This window comes from Heteronotia binoei, chromosome 2 (assembly GCF_032191835.1).
Source record: "Heteronotia binoei isolate CCM8104 ecotype False Entrance Well chromosome 2, APGP_CSIRO_Hbin_v1, whole genome shotgun sequence".
In the NCBI taxonomy this organism is placed as follows: Eukaryota; Metazoa; Chordata; class Lepidosauria; order Squamata; family Gekkonidae; genus Heteronotia; species Heteronotia binoei.
This window is the reverse complement of record NC_083224.1, coordinates 2,587,374-2,608,159: the sequence shown is the minus strand read 5'-3', so window position 1 is coordinate 2,608,159 and position 20,786 is coordinate 2,587,374.

The window sequence follows — 20,786 nt, the reverse complement described above, 5'->3', positions numbered from 1 at the left end:
AGATCAGACGCAACGTTGCTGATTTATCAGAACTGTTTGCAAATTTCGATGAAATGAATTTGTTGCTGCAAGGGAATGAGGTCAATCTTATTAAGGCCAAATCTGTCGTCTCTACATTTATTTTCAGAGTAAACTCTATTCAAACACAATGTAGGCCATCACAAGCTGTACCAGTTTCTGAGCCTGTCTGAACTAGGAGAGAAAGGTGAGATACAATATGATGTTCAGCAAGGGGGGTTTTTTGGGTGGGGGAAGGTTTGGTAACTATTTGGGTACGCTGCATGAAGACCAGTGTCCCCTTTAAACTGAGTCGGTGTGAGCCAGCTCACAGGTTTTTAGCTTCCGGTTCACACATTTTTGTCTTACCCCAGGAAAAAAGGGTCCCAGGGCCAACTAATTGATGCAGGAGCTCATGACTTTAATGCCCGTAGTTCACAAACTGGCATTTTTACTCACATGACTCCACAGCTTAGAGCAGGGGCGGCCAAACTATGGCTTTCTCACATATATTGTGTGGCTCTTAAAGTCCCCACTACCCCATCAGCAGGCTTGGAGAAGACATTTGTCTCTTTCAATCATTTCTCCAAGCCAAGCCAGCTGGCAGCTTGGAGAATGCTTTTAAAGTTGCTTTCTTCCCTTTCCTCCTTCCTTCCTTCCTTCCTTCCTTCCTTCCTTCCTTCCTTCCTTCCTTCCTTCCTTCCTTCCTTCCTTCCTTCCTTCCTTCCTTCCTTCCTTCCTTCCTTCCTTCCTCCCTCTTTGGCTCTAAAATATCTTACATCCACGTCTTGTGGCTCTCAAACATCTGACATTTATTCTATATAGCTTTTAAGTTAAGTAAGTTTGGCCACGCCTGGTTTAGAGGGAGGCTTGCTGAAGTCATGTCTGAACAATTTGAGGATCCTCTTTGGATGGAAATTCCAGATTGGTGATAAATCCATTTTCAGAGGAAATGGGGGGGGGGGGGGGGATGAACAATGAATACAAAAATGACCTTGAGCTGAAGCAAAACTTTAAGAAACCATATCAAGAGTTTTGGTTGCAGAAGGTAATTTCTGATTGCTATCTGCACTATGGGCAGCGGCTAAGAGTCTCCTGTATTTCTGACATTATATTTCTGGGGTGGCCAACGTTAGCTCTCCAGATGTTTTTTGCCTACAACTCCCATCAGCCCCAGCCAGCACGGCCAATGGCTGTTGCTGATGGGAATTGTAGGCAAAGACCATCTGGAGAGCTTCTGTTGGCCGCCCCTGTTATTTTTGCCCTTTCAAGAAAACTTATTCAACAAAATCAATACTTGATCCAGGGATACTGCCTTTTTTAAAGTCTGAAAATCTTTTAGCAGCAATCTAAATGAATGGGCTTCATGAAGTCATACCCATTTCTCACCATACACCCGTTTTGTGTAGTGGTTAAGTGTGCATGTTGGGTCAGGCCAGTGGCCCCTCCAGTCCAACACTCTGTGTCACATAAGAACATAAGAGAAGCCCTGTTGGATCAGGCCAGTGGCCCCTCCAGTCCAACACTCAGTGTCAAATAAGAACATCAGAGAAGCCCTGTTGAATCAGGCCAGTGGCCCCTCCAGTCCAACACTCTGTGTCACATAAGAACACAAGAGAAGCCCTGTTGCATCAGGCCAATGGCCCATCCAGTCCAACACTCTGTGTCACATAAGAACACAAGAGAAGCCCTGTTGCATCAGGCCAGTGGCCCCTCCAGTCCAACACTCTGTGTCACATAAGAACATCAAAGAAGCCCTGTTGAATCAGGCCAGTGGCCCCTCCAGTCCAACACTCTGTGTCGCATAAGAACACAAGAGAAGCCCTGTTGCATCAGGCCAATGGCCCCTCCAGCCCAACACTCTCTGTCACATAAGAACATCAGAGAAGCCCTGTTGAATCAGGCCAGTGGCCCCTCCAGTCCAACACTCTGTGTCGCATAAGAACACAAGAGAAGCCCTGTTGCATCAGGCCAGTGGCCCCTCCAGTCCAACACTCTGTGTCACATAAGAACATCAGAGAAGCCCTGTTGAATCAGGCCAGTGGCCCCTCCAGTCCAACACTCTGTGTCGCATAAGAACACAAGAGAAGCCCTGTTGCATCAGGCCAATGGCCCCTCCAGCCCAACACTCTGTGTCACATAAGAACATCAGAGAAGCCCTGTTGAATCAGGCCAGTGGCCCCTCCAGTCCAACACTCTGTGTCGCATAAGAACACAAGAGAAGCCCTGTTGCATCAGGCCAGTGGCCCCTCCAGCCCAACACTCTGTGTCACATAAGAACATAAGAGAAGCCCTGTTGGATCAGGCCAGTGGCCCCTCCAGCCCAACACTCTGTGTCACATAAGAACATAAGAGAAACCATGTTGATCAGGCCAGTGGCCCATCCAGTCCAACACTCTGTGTCACATAAGAACATAAGAGAAACCATGTTGGATCAGGCCAGTGGCCCATCCAGTCCAACACTCTGTGTCACACAGTGGCCAAAAACACCAGCTGCCATCAGGCAGTCCATCAGTGGGGCCAGGACACTAGAAGTCCTCCACTGTGCCCCCCGCCAGCACCAAGAATACAGAGCATCACTCCCCCAGATAGATAGTCCCCCGCCAGCACCAAGAATACAGAGCATCACTCCCCCAGATAGATAGTTCCAACAATAAACTGTGGCTAATAGCCACTGACAGACCTCTGCTCCATATTTTTATCCAATCCCTTCTTGAAGCTGCCTATGCTTGCAGCCGCCACCGCCTCCTGGGGCAGTGAATTCCACGCATTCATCCCCCTTTGGGTGAAGATGGACTTCCTTTTATCCCTTCTAACCCGACCGCTCAGCAATTCCATTGAAAGCCCACAAGTTCTCGTATTGTGAGAAAGGGAGAAAAGGACTTCTTCTCTACCTGCCAGGATTCTATCCCATCAGCTATCCTGGGGGAAGGAGGGGTAATCATAATAGCAGTTCTTTGTTGATTTAATGAATGGGCCTATATTCTGCTCTCAAGATGTCACAGAAGAGAAGGGCTGGGCTGAGGGAAGAGAGAGATTCAGAACTGTGTGGGGAAAGCTCTACGGGGTGGTGGAGAGAGCCGATCATCAGTGCTTTAATGCTTCACTCGAGAGGTTCTTGAATTGCGCCTGCCTGTAAACTGCTCCTTCCGGTCTAGAAATTGTCCACTAATGCCAGATGTTTGTGCTTATTGCAGACAGAGAGATAAAGACCTCTGCAGCGTTTGATGTCTTGGCATTCGGAGCAGAAATCTTTCTTGGCTCAGATGGATTTCGATCCTCCCAAAGTCCTTTCCCTGCAAAGGTCTTTGTGGCAGTTCTTGCCAAACTTGAAGCTGTTCATGAGGGCTTTTCTACACAGGTAAGAGGGTTGCCCTCTACAAAGTGATTCCCCAGCCTTGCTTGAATAAATGATTAGGCACTGCGGTTTGTACTGCTGAGTCAAGTTTACTGTTGAGGAGGATCCTGTTATAAATAATTTCTGTACTGGGAGACAGGTTGGCCACTCTGTGACTCAGGATGCTGGACTAGATGGATCCTCACTGGTCTGATCCAGCAGGGCTCTTCTGATGTTCTTCTGAAGGCCTCAGCCTCTCTGCCCTGTTGTTGGCCCTCCAGAGGAACTGGCTGGCCACTGAGTGAGACAGGACGCTGGACTAGATGGACCCTCCCTGGTCTGATCCAACAGGGCTCTTCTGATGTTCTTCTCAGGGGAAGGCCTCGGCCTCTCTGCCCTGTTGTTGGCCCTCCAGAGGAACTGACTGGCCTCTGTGTGAGACAGGAGGCTGGACTAGATGGACCCTCCCTGGTCTGATCCAGCAGGGCTCTTCTGAGGTTCTTCTCAGGGGAAGGCCTCAGCCTCTCTGCCCTGTTGTTGGCCCTCCAGAGGAATTGGTTGGCCACTGTGTGAGACGGGAGGCTGGACTAGATGGACCCTCCCTGGTCTGACCCAGCAGGGCTCTTCTGATGTTCTTATAAAGGCCTCAGCCTCTCTGCCCTTTTGTTGGCCCTCCAGAGGAACTGGTTGGCCACTGTGTGAGACAGGAAGCTGGACTAGATGGACCCTCACTGGTCTGATCCAGCAGGGCTCTTCTGATGTTCTTCTGAAGGTCTCGGCCTCTCTGCCCTGTTTTTTTTAATGTATATTTATTATTATTATTATTATTATTATTATTATTATTATTATTATTATTATTATTATTATTATTATTATTATTATTATTATTATTCATTATCCATTTCTCTACATGCTTTCTGGTATCCATTTTAAATTTTTCCCCCCAACCCACCCCCCCTAGTCTATTCATCCTCTTCTTCTTCCAGCCAGGGACAAAGGACTTGTAGCTTCCACTGAATGTCCACTCTCCTTTCTTCCTTCACCCATTTCAGGTAGGTCCACCACTTTTCTTTGATTCTTGATCTTCTTTCCTCCCATGATTCTTCTTGCGACATTATAGCAGCTATATCTGACTGGATAAAATCGAAGAGATAGTTATGCCAAGTTCTTTCCTTCCATTTACTTTTATCCTTCCATCCTGCCGCTATTACCGCTTTACCCACTGATATCATTGCTTTTAATAAATCTTGATTATTCTTCCCTATTATCTCATTCCCTAATATACTCATCTGCATTAATTCAAAGTTAATTCTCAGCTCTACCTGAAAGAATTTCTTTATCATTCCCATTACCATTTCCCATAATTTCTTGGCCTCAGGGCACTCCCACCACATGTGGGTGTACCATCCCTTCTCTTTCTTACAGTGCCAACACTTAAGGCTCAACCCAGGAAACATATTGGCTAAAGCAGCCGGAGTTCTATACCGGTGAAAAAATTCAGTTCCATTTCTCTAACCTTATGAATCTTAGCTTTTTTTAAACCTTCCATTATCTTCTTCCCTGTTCGTTTCATTATTTGGCCTTCTGAACTCCATGTCCGTTGAAGGTAGCTTATTGCTCTTTTGTTTCCTGAATTCATACTCATGTATAAGATGCTTACTAATCCTTTTTTTGTTTTTCCCATTAATTTGTAAAACTTTTCCATAGGTTCTTCTTCATTTAAATTACTCTTCTCCACTTCCTTCTTAACTTTAGTATACAATCCTGTAGCCTTAAGCCAATATTGTACTCCTACGGCTTCTTGTAACTCCTGTAATGGTTTTAACTTATCTAATATTAACAAGTCTTCTACCCTTCTAAATCCTTTAATCTTAAGTAGTTCACTCCACCTGTGCTCCTTATCTCCCTCCATCAACGTTTCTAATGGCGTCCATCTAGATACCCGATTCAGCCATTTCGGCTGCCGGCCTCTCTGCCCTGTTGTGACCCTCCAGAGGAACTGCCTGGCCACTGTGTGAGACTGGAGGCTGGACTAGATGGGCCCTCCCTGGTCTGATCCAGCAGGGCTCTTCTGATGTTCTTATGAAGATTTCAGCCTCCCTGCCCTGTTGTTGGCCCTCCAGAGGAACTGGTTGGCCACTGTGTGAGAGAGGAGGCTGGACGAGATGGACCCTCACTGGTCTGACCCAGCAGGACTCTTCTGATGTTCTTATGAAGGCCTCAGCCTCTCTGCCCTGTAGTTGGCCCTCCAGAGAAACTGCTTGGCCACTGTGTGAGACTGGAGGCTGGACTAGATGGACCCTCACTGGTCTGACTCAGCAGGGCTCTTCTGATGTTCTTATGAAGATTTCAGCCTCCCTGCCCTGTTGTTGGCCCTCCAGAAGAACTGGTTGGCCACTGTGTGAGACAGGAGGCTGGACTATATGGACCTTCACTGGTCTGATCCAGCAGGGACTTGGCTAAGTGTTCAGCTGCTCAAATTAAACAGTTTTTTCTTTGCAAGGGGCAACCAATTAGTTCCAGCAGCTATTAAAGTATTCAAAGCCAAAACGCTTGCCCAAATCCTCTATGGTATCCCTATATGGATCTCAGCTTTTACCAGGAAAGTGGAGGGCATTCAAGCCTCATTCTTTAGACAAATTCTTGGTTTGCCAAAATGTGTGTCCTACTTTGCTCTCTGCTCTGAAGTGGGTCAGTCTTTGGTGGAGACAAAAGCCTGGATTGCAGTGTTTAAATTCTGGCTCAAAATTCATTTTAGAACAGATCCCAACAGCCTTCTTGATTGTATGAAAAGAGACCCATATATTTCGTCCTGGACAGCAGTGCTTCTGTCTAAACTCAATCAATTGGGGTTAGAGGTAGATGATTTTTCTACCTCTGAAGAGTCATATATCTTCAGATGTATTAAACTGAGACTGTGGGAATTGGAGGAAACGAAATTACGGCCAACTCTCCCTTATACTTGCTCTCCAGCTTCCTTAGGTCTTTATGCTTTTTGTGGCAAAATGCCCAATTATCTATCAGACCTAACCACTCCAAGTCATCGCAGGGCATTTATGTTGGCCAGACTAAACGCGTTTCCCTCCAAAGTTTTACAAGGGAGATATCAGCGAGTCCCTTTAGCCGACAGACTTTGCTCCTGTGGAGCGAATACCCCTGACTCAATCCAGCATATATTGCTTGATTGTTCTTTTTACCATAACCTCCGTAAAGATTTATTTGGCAAGCTTTCTTTTTCTCCAGATTTGTCTATTCTGCCACCCTGTTATTATTTATTGAGTGATACTGAGGGGGTGGTTAGTGAGGCTGTGGCAAAATTTCTGGCTGACATCCTTAAATTTAATTCTGACCATGTTTGAATGTATCTGTAAGCTCGGTTTTATTTTGATTTTATCTCCAATGTTTAAATTTTTATATTCTGTGTATTTTTATCTGAATCTATTATGCCATTAAAGGTTTGGTATGGTATGGTATGGTATGGTATGGTATGGTATGGTATGGTATGGTATGGTATGGTATGGTATGGTATGATCCAGCAGGGTTCTTCTGATGTTCTTCTCAGGGGAAGGCCTCAGCCTCTCTGCCCTGTTGTTGGCCCTCCAGAGAAACTGGTTGGCCACTGTGTGAGACAGGAGGCTGGACTAGATGGACCTTCAGTAGTCCAGAGGAACTGGTTGGCATCTGTGTGAGACAGGATGGACTCTCACTGGTCTGATCCAGCAGGGTTGTTCTGATATTCTTCCAAAGGCCTCTATACTCTGTTGTTGTCTGTCCAGAGGAACTGGTTGGCATCTGTGTGAGACAGGATGGACCCTCATTGGTCTGATCTATCAGGGATCTTCTGATCTTCTTATGTTTAGCATTGGCTGAGTTCTTCTCAGCCGCCTCCTCTCCAGGCTTAACATTCCCAGCTCCTTCAACCTTTCCTCATAGGACCTGGTCTCCAAACCCCACACTATCTTAGTTGCCCTCCTCTGGGCCCGTTCCAGCTTGCCTATATACTTCTTAAAATGTTGTGCCCAAAACTGAACACAATATGTTTCCTCCAAGTACCTGAAATCATCCACGAAAATCTCATCTTTAAAAATCCTGGAAACACCATGATGCTCCAAAGAAACAAGATGAAGAAAGGTTAAAACGCTTGGGGCTCTTTAGCTTAGAGAAAGGTCAACTGCTGTGGGGTGACATGAGAGAGGTTTCCAAGATTATGCATGGGACAGAGAAGATAGAGAGAGAAGTCCTTTTCTCCCTTTCTCACAATACAAGAACTCGTGGACATTCAATGAAATTGCTGAGCAATCAGGTTAGAAGGGATAAAAGGAAGTACTTCTTCACCCAAAGGGTGATTAACACATGGAATTCACTACCACAGGAGGTGGCAGGGGCTACAAGCATAGACAGCTTCAAGAGGGGAATGGATAAGCCTATGGAGCAGAGGTCCATCAGTGGCTATTAGCCACAGCTTATTGTTGGAACTCTCTGTCTGGGGCAGTGATGCTCTGTATTCTTGCGCTTCGGGTGGCGGGGGGGCACAGTGGAAGGGCTTCTAGCCCCACTGGTGGACCTCTTGATGGCACGGGTTTGGGGGGTTTTGTCCCCTGTGTGTCACAGAGTGTTGGACTGGATGGGCCATTGACCTGATCCAACAGGGCTTCTCTTCTGTTCTTATGTGACACAGAGTGTTGGACTGGATGGGCCACTGGCCTGATCCAACATGGCTTCTCTTATGTTCTTATGTGACACAGAGTGTTGGACTGGATGGGCCACTGGCCTGATCCAACAGGGCTTCTCTTATGTTCTTATGTGACACAGAGTGTTGGACTGGAGGGGCCACTGGCCTGATCCAACAGGGCTTCTCTTATGTGACACAGAGTGTTGGACTGGATGGGCCATTGGCCTGATCTCACAGGGCTTCTCTTATGTTCTTATGTGACACAGAGTGTTGGACTGGATGGGCCACTGGCCTGATCCAACATGGCTTCTCTTATGTTCTTATGTGACACAGAGGGCGTTTTCACACTCACCTTCCGCCGGTGCGACCCCCCTCTTCACCACGTAGGATCTGCGCGGATTTCGCACTAAACGCTCCGGAGCAGCCAGAAAAGCCGGAAGCTCCCGGCACAAAAGCCGCTCAAAGTGAAACCGCCAAAAAGCAGTTTGGTGTTTGCGCGGCTTTTGCGACGGGAGCTTCCGGCTTTTCTGGCTGCTCCGCAGCGTTTAGTGCGAAATCCGCGCAGATCCTGCGCGGTGAAGAGGGGGGTCGCGCCGGCGGAAGGTGAGTGCGAAAACGACCAGAGTGTTGGACTGAGTGGGCCATTGGCCTGATCCCATGGCTTCTCTTATGTTCTTATGATAAAATACTAGAGACAGCAGAAATGGATATACTTGCAGATCATCTCAAGGGCAGGCTATTAAAAGATGGGAGAAAATCTCTGGAAACCTTTTTTATGAATGACTTAACGCATGAACTCGATTTTGCATAATACCTGTTGGACTTTCGAATATATTCCTCATTTTGATGTTTGAACAGTAGCAAACTATTTACTATTATCTGTAGGCTATCTCTCTCGGCTTGGCTTCACGAACGAAGATTTAAGAAGGGTGCAATAGTCCACGTTTGCTGCAGGCTCGCTGGTGGCTGACAAGACCAATGTGGGACAGGCAGGTCCGGCCACAGCGGCTGCAGGGAAAAGTCTGATTTGGGGTTGGTGCTGTAGCAGCGCGATTCTTCCTCAATCTCCTTTTGTCCTCAAGACCAGCTATGCGTGCGTTCTCAAAGGAAGAGACAGCCTGGTGGATGGTGTGCCTCCATGCTTTGCGATCTGAGGCTAGGTCAGACCACTGGTGATGGTTGATGTGACAGGTGCTAAGGGATTTCTTCAAGGAGTCCTTGTACCTCTTCTTTGGTGCCCCTCTATTTCGATGGCCGGTGGAGAGTTCGCCATACAGGGCAATCTTGGGAAGGCGGTGGTTTTCCATCCTAGAAATATGCCCTGCCCAGCGCCCTGTAGGCTATAAACTTGTTAAAACTACTATTACGTATTTTGGTGATGCAGAGAAAAAATGATAATGACTCCGTTTCACTTTTACCCCCTTTCCCCTTCCCATTCTGTATTCCCTTACCCCCCCTCCCCACTTTTCAAAATTTCAATGAAATATATATAACCCCAAAATCCTGCCTTGTCTGTGTATGGGGATGTGTCTCTCTCTGCTTGAGCTGGCGTGGCTGCTTCTCATGTATTCAATTGTTTGGGGGGGGGGGCTTACAAACCATATTCTCCTCTCCTGATCCCCATAATAAAAACCCCTCCCACGCAGATGGGCAGATATTGAGAAATGGACCTCAGAGCGGCAGAGGCCCTCAAGAGCAAGCTAAGCCGGAGCAGCTGCTCTGCTTGGATCAGGGCCACGCCAACGTTGACGATGGAGGTCAGTTTGCCGCCTCCGGATTCTCTGCAGCGCGGTGAGGAATCAAGCCCAACATCTTTGTCTCCTTCCCGGTTTTGCAGCTTTTCTTCTGGCCCGAAACCTCCTCTGCTAATTTGGGGCGGCCTCTGCGCGTTCGGTCCTCTTCCTTCCCCTGCTGCTGGCTGCAGAGTTGTTTACTGCAGGCAGTGTGCGCGTGTGTTTGTGCGTGTGTGTGCATCATCCACCACAGCAATTCCATCAAGGTGACGAGCTCAGCTTTTTCCTTCTTCCCTTTCCCAGGGCTGCTTTTTCTTTCTGCCGCTTTCCGGCTCAGGCGAATGCAAACGCGGCCAAAGCAGGCAGCAGGAAATCTTGGGCCCCTGAGACTCCCCTGTTCCACGGGCTGTGCTGAAGCAGGCTCTTTCCGCCCGCCAGCAAAGAGAGAGAGACGCAAAATCCCCTACCTGCATTGCCGCTTGTGTCCCCCCCCCCCTCCGAAGCTGCTCCAAGGTGCCACGAAATTTAAGTTAAATGCCTTTATGAAGTTAAGTTGCGTTTAATGAAAGAAGAATTAATCAAAGCAAAGTGTGATTATTCAAGCCTTATTAAGTTTAAATGCCTATATTAAAGCAAGGCTGTTGCTTATAATGGCTTGTGTGCTCCAGCAGGCAGAGCTGCAACCACCCACCACACCCCCCCAGGCAGGTGGTCCACGACCTGGACCCTACCCCCTACCCCCCCCCCCCCCCCGCCATATCCTCCTAATTTATATCTCACCCTTCCCACCAAGGTGGCTCAGGGCGGCTTACAACAGATAAATCAAACATAAAATTTTAAGTTAGGTATCTAAGATATTTAAACATTTAAAACATTCAAAACATTTAAGCATTGCGGCAGTATGCATAACAAGAATCTGATAGGGCTACTTTTAATTTCCTATGTCAGTTAGGTGTAGGCTAGCCGGAAGAGGGTTGTCTTACAGGCCCTGCGGAACTGAGTTAGGTCCCGCAGGGCCCTCACTTCTTCCGGCAGCTGGTTCCACCATGAAGGGGCCATAACAGAGAAGGCCCTGTCCCTAGTAGATTTTAGGCGGGCTTCTTTTGGCCCAGGGATAACGAGAAGATTTTGGGTTCCCGATCTCAGTACTCTCTGGGGAACATGTAAGGAGAGACGGTCCTTCAGGTAGGCAGGTCCTAGGCCATACTTTAGGTGGTGTAACCTATATGGCTGCAGGGCCTCTAGCTTCCCCCACCCCTCACCACGTTGCAGAGACGAGGAGGTGGCAAACGCACGTCTAGGCAAGCCCCTTTCGCTTCGAACAGGAGTGTCAAACTCATTTATGATGAGGGCCGGATCCGACATAACTTTAAATAAAAAGCGCATGAAAGATTAGCGCTCTTGCAATATAACAAGCCTAGCCGGCTTCAAGAGGGGATTGGATAAACATCTGGAGCAGAGGTCCATCAGTGGCTGTTAGCCACTCTCTGTCTGGGGCAGTGATGCTCGGTATGCTTGGTGCTTGGAAGCGGGGGGGGGGGGGGACATTGGAAGAGCTTCTAGTGTCCTGGCCCCACTGATAGACCTCCTGATGGCACCTGGGGTGGTGGTTGTTGTTTTTTGGCCACTGTGTGACACAGAGTGTTGGACTGGAGGGGCCATTGGCCTGATCCAACAGGGCTTCTCTTATGTTCTTATGTGACACAGAGTGTTGGACTGGAGGGGCCATTGGCCTGATCCAACAGGGCTTCTCTTATGTTCTTATGTGACACAGAGTGTTGGACTGGAGGGGCCATTGGCCTGATCCAACAGGGCTTCTCTTATGTTCTTATGTGACACAGAGTGTTAGACTGGATGGGCCACTGGCCTGATCCAACAGGGCTTCTCTTATGTTCTTATGTAACACGGAGTGTTGGACTGGAGGGGCCATTGGCCTGATCCAACAGGGCTTCTCTTATGTTCTTATGTGGCACAGAATGCTGGACTGGAGGGGCTATTGGCCTGATCCAACAGGGCTTCTCTTATGTGACACAGAGTGTTGGACTGGATGGGCCCTTGGCCTGATCCAACAGGGCTTCTCTGATGTTCTTATGTTACACAGAGTGTTGGACTGGAGGGGACACTGGCCTGATCCAAGAGGGCTTCTCTTATGTTCTTATGTTACACAGAGTGTTGGACTGGAGGGGACACTGGCCTGATCCAACAGGGCTTCTCTGATGTTCTTATGTGACACAGAGTGTTGGACTGGATGGGCCATTGGCCTGATCTAACATGACTTCTCTTATGTTCTTACGTGGACTTTGCTCTGTACCACTATGTACAGTCTGTTGTAAGTTGGATTCTACTATGTAATTGTTGCATCCTTTAATATGTCATGTTAATACTTATCCTTTGCTTCCATTCTGTTTTGTTGGGGTTTTTTTTAGATTTCTGGTTGGTTCTACAAACCCAATGGCATTTCACTGTTTATCGACTGTCCCATCCTGTTGATTGTAACCCACCTTGAAAAAGACGGACCATAAATAACATAAGTACCGTAAATTAAAACTCTTAATACATTTATTTTATCTGGAGTCTTAGTGCGACAGTGTTCAGAGCTGAATTGGCTGTAGGAACACTTTCTTTCAGGGCACTCCCCGCCCTAAACATACCTGGGATTGAGTGTGTCGACTTAGTGTGGGAGGCTGAGGAGAGTTCGGCTATTTGAGCAGTATACCAAATGCCTAACGCACCCCCAGATAGCCCTGCTGGATGCTGTATCGACCTGGGCTTTTGAACTTCCCCAGGCTGTGGTTATGGAGAAGAATCCTCAGAGTCCCTTGGACTTCAAGAAGATCCAATCAGTCAGCTTAAGGAAAATCAACCCAGACTGATCCCTGGAAGGTCAGATGCTGACGCTGAAGCTCCTTTGGCTCCCAAATGAGAGGGGAGCACTCCCTGGAGAAGACTCTTGAGAGTCCCTTGGACTGCAAGAAGATCCAATCAGTCAGTGCTAAGGGAGATCAGCCCCGGCTGTTCCCTGGAAGGTCAGATGCTGAAGCTGAAGCTCAAATACTTTGGCTCCCAAATGAGAAGGGAGCACTCTCTGGAGAAGCCCCTGATGCTGGGAAAGACATCACCCTGCCAACAAAAGTCCGTATAGTCAAAGCGATGATATTCCCAGTAGTAATGTATGGCTGTGAGAGCTGGACCATAAGGAAGGCTGAGCGCCGAAGAATAGATGCTTTTGAGCTGTGGTGCTAGAGAAGAATCTTGAGAGTCCTTTGGACTGCAAGAAGATTCAGTTGGTTAGTCCTAAGGGAAATAAACCCAGACTGCTCCCCGGAAGGCCAGATGTTGCAACTGAAGCTCCAATACTTTGGCTCCCAAATGAGAAGGGAGCACTCACTGGAGAAAACCCTGATGCTGGGAAAGACATCACCCTGCCAACAAAAGCCCATATAGTCAAAGCGATGGTATTCCCAGTAGTAATGTATGGCTGTGAGAGCTGGACCATAAGGAAGGCCGAGTGCAGAATAGATGCTTTTGAGCTGTGGTGCTGGAGAAGATTCTTGAGAGTCCCTTGGACTGCAAGAAGATCCAATCAGTCAGTCCGAAGGGAAATCAACCCAGACTGTTCCCTGGAAGGTCAGATGCTGAAGCTGAAGCTCAAAGACTTTGGCCACCCAATGAGAAGGGAGCACCCCCTGGAGAAGACCCTGTTGCTGGGAAAGACAGAAGGCAAAAGAAGAAGGGGACGGCAAAAGAGGAGATAGCTGGACAGCGTTACTGATGTAACAAACAGGAATCTGAGCAGACTTCGGAGGATGGTGGAAGACAGGAGGGCCTGGCGTGACTTGGTCCAGGGCGTCGCAAAGAGTCGGACTCGATTGTGCGACTGAACAACAGCAAAAGGCTGTTGGTCCTGGGGGATTTCAGTGTCCACGTTGATGATGCAGCATCCGTGCAGGCTCAGGACTTAATGTCCTCCATGGAGACGCTAGGACTCATCCAGATTATATCAGCTCCCATTCACTGGGCAGGTCACACGCTGGATTGGGTTTTGGGGGGCGGGGATAACACCGGATCTGATAGCTCTAGATACAGTTCCATGGTCAGATCACCGTCCCCTGAAAGTCCAACCTGTAGACCTCCTCCTGCTTAGGCGGCAAGCAAATTTATGCTCGCCCACAGAGCCAACTGGACCCTAAGTGACTTCGGGAAGCTCGGCGGGATCCGATGCCCGCTGGCGGGTCATTGGATGAGTGAGTGGAGGACTGGTACTCCCGGCTCACTACAGCCATCGACGACATCACCCCCGGCGCCCTCTGCACTGCCATACCAAAGCGGCTCCATGGTATACCCTGGAACTGCAGAAGATGGAACGGCAACTTAGACGGCTACAGCGAGTGTGGTGGCGCTCTTACAGCCAGGAGTCAAGAACATCTTACAGAACGCTTACACAGCTCTATGAGAAGGCAGTGAAGTCCGCTAAGAAGGGATTCTATGCAACCTCCATTGCGTCTGTGAAGTCGCGCCCAGCCCAATTGCTTTTAGGACAATTCGATTGTTAGCTACAGCGCCGATAGGCAACCAAAAGGTTTTGGTGAGGCTTTTGCGACTTATTGTCAAGCATCGAGATTTCCCAATAATCAGTCTTTTGTCATTGAATCAAAAGTTGCTTTATTGTAGAAACTCCACAGCCTTGCCAAGGACAGAATCCTCGGAAGTAATGACGTGTACAGACTTACATAGTTACTTTATAGGATAGCTTCAAAGGGTGCCTCACTTACCAGGTCACAACAGCTGCACGGTCTGCCTTCTTCCACCCAGGCAGCTGGCGCCCTACATATCCCCCCAGGATTCAGCTACTGTGATCCTTGCAACGGTCACTTCCAGGTTGAATTACTGTAACTCGCTCTACGCAGGCTGACCCTTGCGGCTGATCCAGAAACTCCAGCTAGTGCAGAACGCGGCAGCACGGCTGTTAATGCATTGCCTTTACGGGCAAGCATTCGGCCAGTGCTGCACCAGCTGCACCGGCTACCCATTGAGTACCGGATCCTCTTCAAGGTTTTGGTACTGACATTTAAAGCCTTACGCGGTCTGGGACCAACATACCCGAGGGACGGCCTTTCTCCATATAAGCCCCAGAGGTCGTTGTGATCGGCTACGCAACACCTCCTGAACACCCCTGACCCTAAGGACATCCGACTTGCATCAATCACAGCCAGGGCCTTTTCAACCCTGGCCCCTGCCTGGTGGAATCAGTTCCCTGTGAAGATCCGGGCCCTACCTGAATTACTGCCATTTCGTAGGGTCTGCCAGACGGAGCTGTTCTGCCGGGCCTATGGTTGAGGCAGCGGGCGTCCTATTATGCCATCATTTGGCCTCCCTTGTGGTGACATCGTGCTTATTACAGTGCAACTGGTTGTTACTGCGTAAAACAATGTTTATTATTCAGCAACATTAATCAATTACTATCCAAAAATAAACATCAAAATATCGCATCACATTTCCCATCTCCCTCCCCCCTTTCTGTGACTTCCCCGGTGCATTCTACTTAAAACATAAAAAGAATAAAAGGTGATATTAACCGTTTAAGAACCTATTTTTTTAAAAAAAAAAAAAAAACCTTATAACTATAATAAAATACAAATAAGAGCAAAATTACTTACTACTATTATTATCATCTATCTTGATTAATAGTCCATTTATAGTATTATTATGCTTAATTCTTAGTGTTGCCTATCGTAATTATAATCCATTGATCCCAGGCCTTATAAATGAAAACATTATATATTTCCATAACTCCACTTTACCTATAGTCCGTATTGAAATAATTTGATGGCACTTTAAATTAAAAAAAAAAAATTAACCATTATTGAAAATCACCAAGTGTCCTTTCACCTTCCTCTGTTTTTCGACATACTTTTGAAAATTCTCCCATTCCTTGTTATACTTATCTCTGTCGACTGGTTATTGATATGCCCTGTCCGCCGATGGTGCGTTCACATTATCATACCCGCCTGAACAGAGAAGCTATTGAGATTTACAAGCACCAGCACAATTTTAACAGAAAGGAAGAAGGCATTTTCATCCACCAATCTTGGTACCCAGCTCTGCAAAACACCCTACAGACTATAAATTGCAGAAAGTCTCAGAACAACCAGCAAATTCCACAGAACAATCAGCACAGTCAACAACCATCTTCCTTATCTTCACACCCCTTCCAACCCTCCCAGCAATCAACACAGAACAATGGTCACATTCAACAGCCAGTTTCCTTATCACTACCCTTCCAGGAAGCCCCACCAAACAATGGGCACATCCACAAACCAATTGCCCTTTCATCACACCCTCCCCAGCCTAGAAATAGCAGCTCTCCAGCAGCCCTGGCCCCACTCAATGCACAGCAGCCAAGAAGGTCTGAGCGCCTGCTCCGGCTGCAACGCCACTGAGGATGTTCTCTGCAGCTGAGAACGAAACGTCCGGAAGGAAAACTTTCTCCAGTAGAACACGGCACTTGATCCCGAAAGATTCTACAAACCCTAATGATGTTACCAGCCGTGAAAACCTGAAATCTTTAATAAATAAATAGAGTTCCATTGTGATTGAAATAGAAGAAGATGATATTGGATTTATATCCTGCCCTCCACTCCAAAGAGTCTCAGAGCGGCTCACAATCTCCTTTACCTTCCTCCCCCACAACAGACACCCTGTGAGGTGGGTGGGGCTGAGAGGGCTCTCACAGTAGCTGCCCTTTCAAGGACAACTCCTAGGAGAGCTATGGCTGAGCCAAGGCCATTCCAGCAGGTGCAAGTGGAGGAGGGGGGAATCAAACCCGGTTCTCCCAAATAAGAGTCCGCACACTTCACCACTACACCAAATTGACTACACCAAATTGCTCCACAGCAGCACCCTGCAGCCTCCTTCCATGTGTTTGTGTCTGTGGTAACCTTGAGGAAAATAGCCCTGTGGCGCAGAGTGGTAAAGCTGCAGCACTTCGGTCCAAGCTCTGCTCACGACCTGAGTTCGATCCCATCGGAAGCTGGGTTCGGGTAGCCGGCTCCAGGTTGATTCAGCCTTCCATCCTTCCGAGGTCGGTAAAATGAGTCCCCCAGCTTGCTGCGGGGGAAGCGTAGATGACTGGGGAAGGCAAGGGCAAAGCACCCCGTAAAAAGCCTACCGTGAAAACGTCCTGATGTGATGTCACCCCGTGGTTCGGTAATGACTTAGAGCTTGCACAGGAGACGACCTTTACCTTTTGCGTTTTTTAGGCTAGCGGAAACAGTGCTTCAGTTTTTGCTAGAATCGTTAAACTAAGGTATATAAATTAACTCTCAAGACCAGCAGCGTCTTAAACGCCGACAAGTTTCTTGGAGTATAAACTCTGAAGGGTCAAGTCTGCCTTCTCAAAAGCTTCGAAAATCTTGTTAGTCTGTAATATGCTCTTGCGTTTGATTCTAGCAAAAAAGGAAATGCCATTTCCTCTAGGCTACCTGTACTTACATGTAATATATATATATATATATCCCTGCCACCACTATTACCTATGTTTAATGCTTATTATCTCTATCTGTTATCCACAATGGGCATTTTTCAGTTGCCACTTTACCGTTTCCATCACAATGGATCTATAGACTATCTGTACAGTTATCCCCGATTACAACAGCTATGACGAATACTACTCTTGTATTACTTAATAGTACATAGAACTATTATTTATTACTGTTCTTAAATTATTTCAAGAAACATTCTGTTTGCAAAAAAATAGCACCGGGAAAGGAGGTTAATCTTGAGAGCCGTCGTTTTCTGTCGTAAGATGCCTGAACTTAAAATTAGCCTAAGCTAAAAAATACACACACACACAAAACGCCGCTATAAAACTTTCCTCGCACCAAAACAAGGTATTAGCAAAAAGTTTAAAATTTACATATGCATTACATTACATTACATTAAAGCATCAGTGATGCAAATCTTCCACTTAAAAAGACACTTCTGGTTATGAGGATCCATGAGATGGATAATCCCTGCTTCCATCGCATTTATTTTTAAAGTTTAGTTTTATTTCTTTGCCAAGTCATCGAACAAGAGAGGAAGCCTTTTAGCTGTAGATGTTGAGCAATTTTGAAGAGTGGGGAGACCCTGCCACAAAGGGTGATACGCTGGTGGCAGTGTGGTGAGCACTGGTTGCGGAGGGGTGTGAGATAAGGTCCAGGTGGTGTAGCTTCTAGCCAGAGAATGGGCCAGAGCCATTAGAGAACATAAGAGAAGCCATATTGGGTCAGGCCAGTGGCCCCTCCAGTCCAACACTCTGTGTCACATAAGAACAGAAGAGAAGCCATGTTGGATCAGGCCAGTGGCCCCTCCAGTCCAACACTCTGTGTCACATAAGAACATAAGAGAAGCCCTGTTGGATCAGGCCAATGGCCCATCCAGTCCAACACTCTCTGTCACACATAACAACATCAGAGAAGCCATGTTGGATCAGGCCAGTGGCCCCTCCAGTCCCACGCTCTGTGTCACATAAGAGAAGCCCTGTTGGATCAGGCCAGTGGCCCCTCCAGTCCAACACTCTCTGTCACAACTAACAACATCAGAGAAGCCATGTTGGATCAGGCCAGTGGGCCCTCCGGTCCAACATTCTGTGTCACATAAGAACATAAGAGAAGCCCTGTTGGATCAGGCCAGTGGCCCCTCCAGTCCAACACTCTCTGTCACACATAACAACATCAGAGAAGCCATGTTGGATCAGGCCAGTGGCCCCTCCAGTCCAACGCTCTGTGTCACATAAGAACATAAGAGAAGCCCTGTTGGATCAGGCCAATGGCCCATCCAGTCCAACACTCTGTGTCACATAAGAACATAAGAGAAGCCCTGTTGGATCAGACCAATGGTCCATCCAGTCCAACACCCTGTGTCATATAAGAACATAAGAGAAGCACTGTTGGATCAGGCCAATGGCCCATCCAGTCCAACACTCTGTGTCACATAATAGAAGCCCTGTTGGATCAGGCCAATGGCCCCTCCAGTCCAACACTCCGTGTCACATAAGAACATAAGAGAAGCCCTGTGGGATCAGGCCAGTGGCCCATCCAGTCCAACACTCTGTGTCATATAAGAACAGAAGAGAAGCCCTGTTGGATCAGGCCAATGGCCCCTCCAGTCCAACACTCTGTGTCACACAGTAGCCAATATAAGAACATTAAGAGAAGCCATGTTGGATCAGGCCAATGGCCCATCCAGTCCAACACTCTGTGTCACATAAGAACATAAGAGAAGCCCTGTTGGATCAGGACAATGGCCCATCCAGTCCGACACTCTGTGTCACATAAGAACTTAAGAGAAGCCCTGTTGGATCAGGCCAATGGCCCCTCCAGTCCAACACTCTGTGTCACATAAGAACATAAGAGAAGCCCTGTGGGATCAGGCCAGTGGCCCATCCAGTCCAACACTCTGTGTCACATAAGAACATAAGAGAAGCCCTGTTGGATCAGGCCAATGGCCCATCCAGTCGAACACTCTATGTCACATAAGAACATAAGAAAAGCCCTGTTGCATCAGACCAATGGCTCATCCAGTCCAATACTCTGTGACACACAGTGGCCAAAACCCAGGTGCCATCAGGAGGTCCATCAGTTTGGCCAGGACAGTAGAAGCCCTCCCACTGTGCCCCCCCCTAAGCACCAAGAATAAAGAGCATCATGGCCCCAGACACAGAGTTCCATCCATACAATGTGGCTAATCGCCACTAATGGACCTCTGCTCCATATTTTTATCTAACCTCCTCTTGAAGCTGTCTATGCTTGTAGTCGCCACCACCTCCTGTGGCAGTGAATTCACATGCTAATCACCCTTTGGGTGAAGAAGGACTTCCTTTTATCCATTCTAACCTGACTGCTCAGCAATTTCATTAAATGTCTATGAGTTCTTTCTCTACCTTCTCTATTCCAGGCATAATCTTGTAAAGCTCTATCATGTCAACCCTCAGTCAACTTTCCTCCAAGCTAAAGGGCCCCAAGAGTTCTAACATTTCTTCATAGGGAAAGTGTTCCAACCCTTTAATCATTCTAGTTGCCCTTTTCTGGACTCTTTCGAATGCTATAATATCTTCTTCTATTTGTTACCCCCTGGGAAAGGAAAGGAAAGGAAAGGAAAGGAAAGGAAAGGAAAGGAAAGGAAAGGAAAGGAAAGGTCCGCTGTGCAAGTACCAGTTGTTTCCGACTGTGGCGTGACGTTGCTTTCACGTTTTTGCAGCAGACTTTTTATGGGGTGGTTTGCCGTAGCCTTCCCCAGTCATCTCCACTTTCCCTCCAGCAAGCTGGGTACTCATTTGACCGACCTCAGAAGGATGGAAGGCTGAGTCAACCTCGAGCCAGCTTCCACCGGGGATCAAACTCAGGTCGTGAGCAGAGTATAGGACTGCAGTACTGCAGCTGTAACACTCTGCGCCACAGGGCTCTTTTTGTTATGCCCTGATTTCCCCGTTATTTTGAGTTAGAGTTGATGCCAGAAATATAAATTCAAAAGCCATTTTTTCTGGGGGTGGTGTCCAAGAGCAGGTCTCCTACATGGCCAAACTCATAGAATCCGACACAATGGAACCTTTATGAGGAAGGGCCGTGGCTCCGTGGTAGAGCATCTGCTTGGCATCCAGAAGGGCTCAGGTTCAATCCCCAGCATCTCCAGGTAAAAGGAGGATTAGGTAGTAAGTGATGTGGAAGATCTTAGCTGGAGACCCTGGAGAGACACTGTCAGCTCGAGTAGACAATACTGACCTTGATGGATTGATGGTCTGATTTAGTAGAAGGAGCTTCCTGTGTTCATGTGACTCTGGCCAAGGAACGGAGCACCTTCCAAGCATTTTCCAGGAAAACTCAGAAAGAAAAACCCGCTCCAATTAAGAAGCAGCACAAGCAGTCATGGCTGCCCAGTTAGCTGCCCAGTTAGCCAGTTTGGTGTAGTGGTTAAGTGGACGGACTCTTATCTGGGAGAACCGGGTTTGATTCCCCGCTCCTCTACTTGCACCTGCTGGAATGGCCTTGGGTCAGCCAGAGCTCTCTTA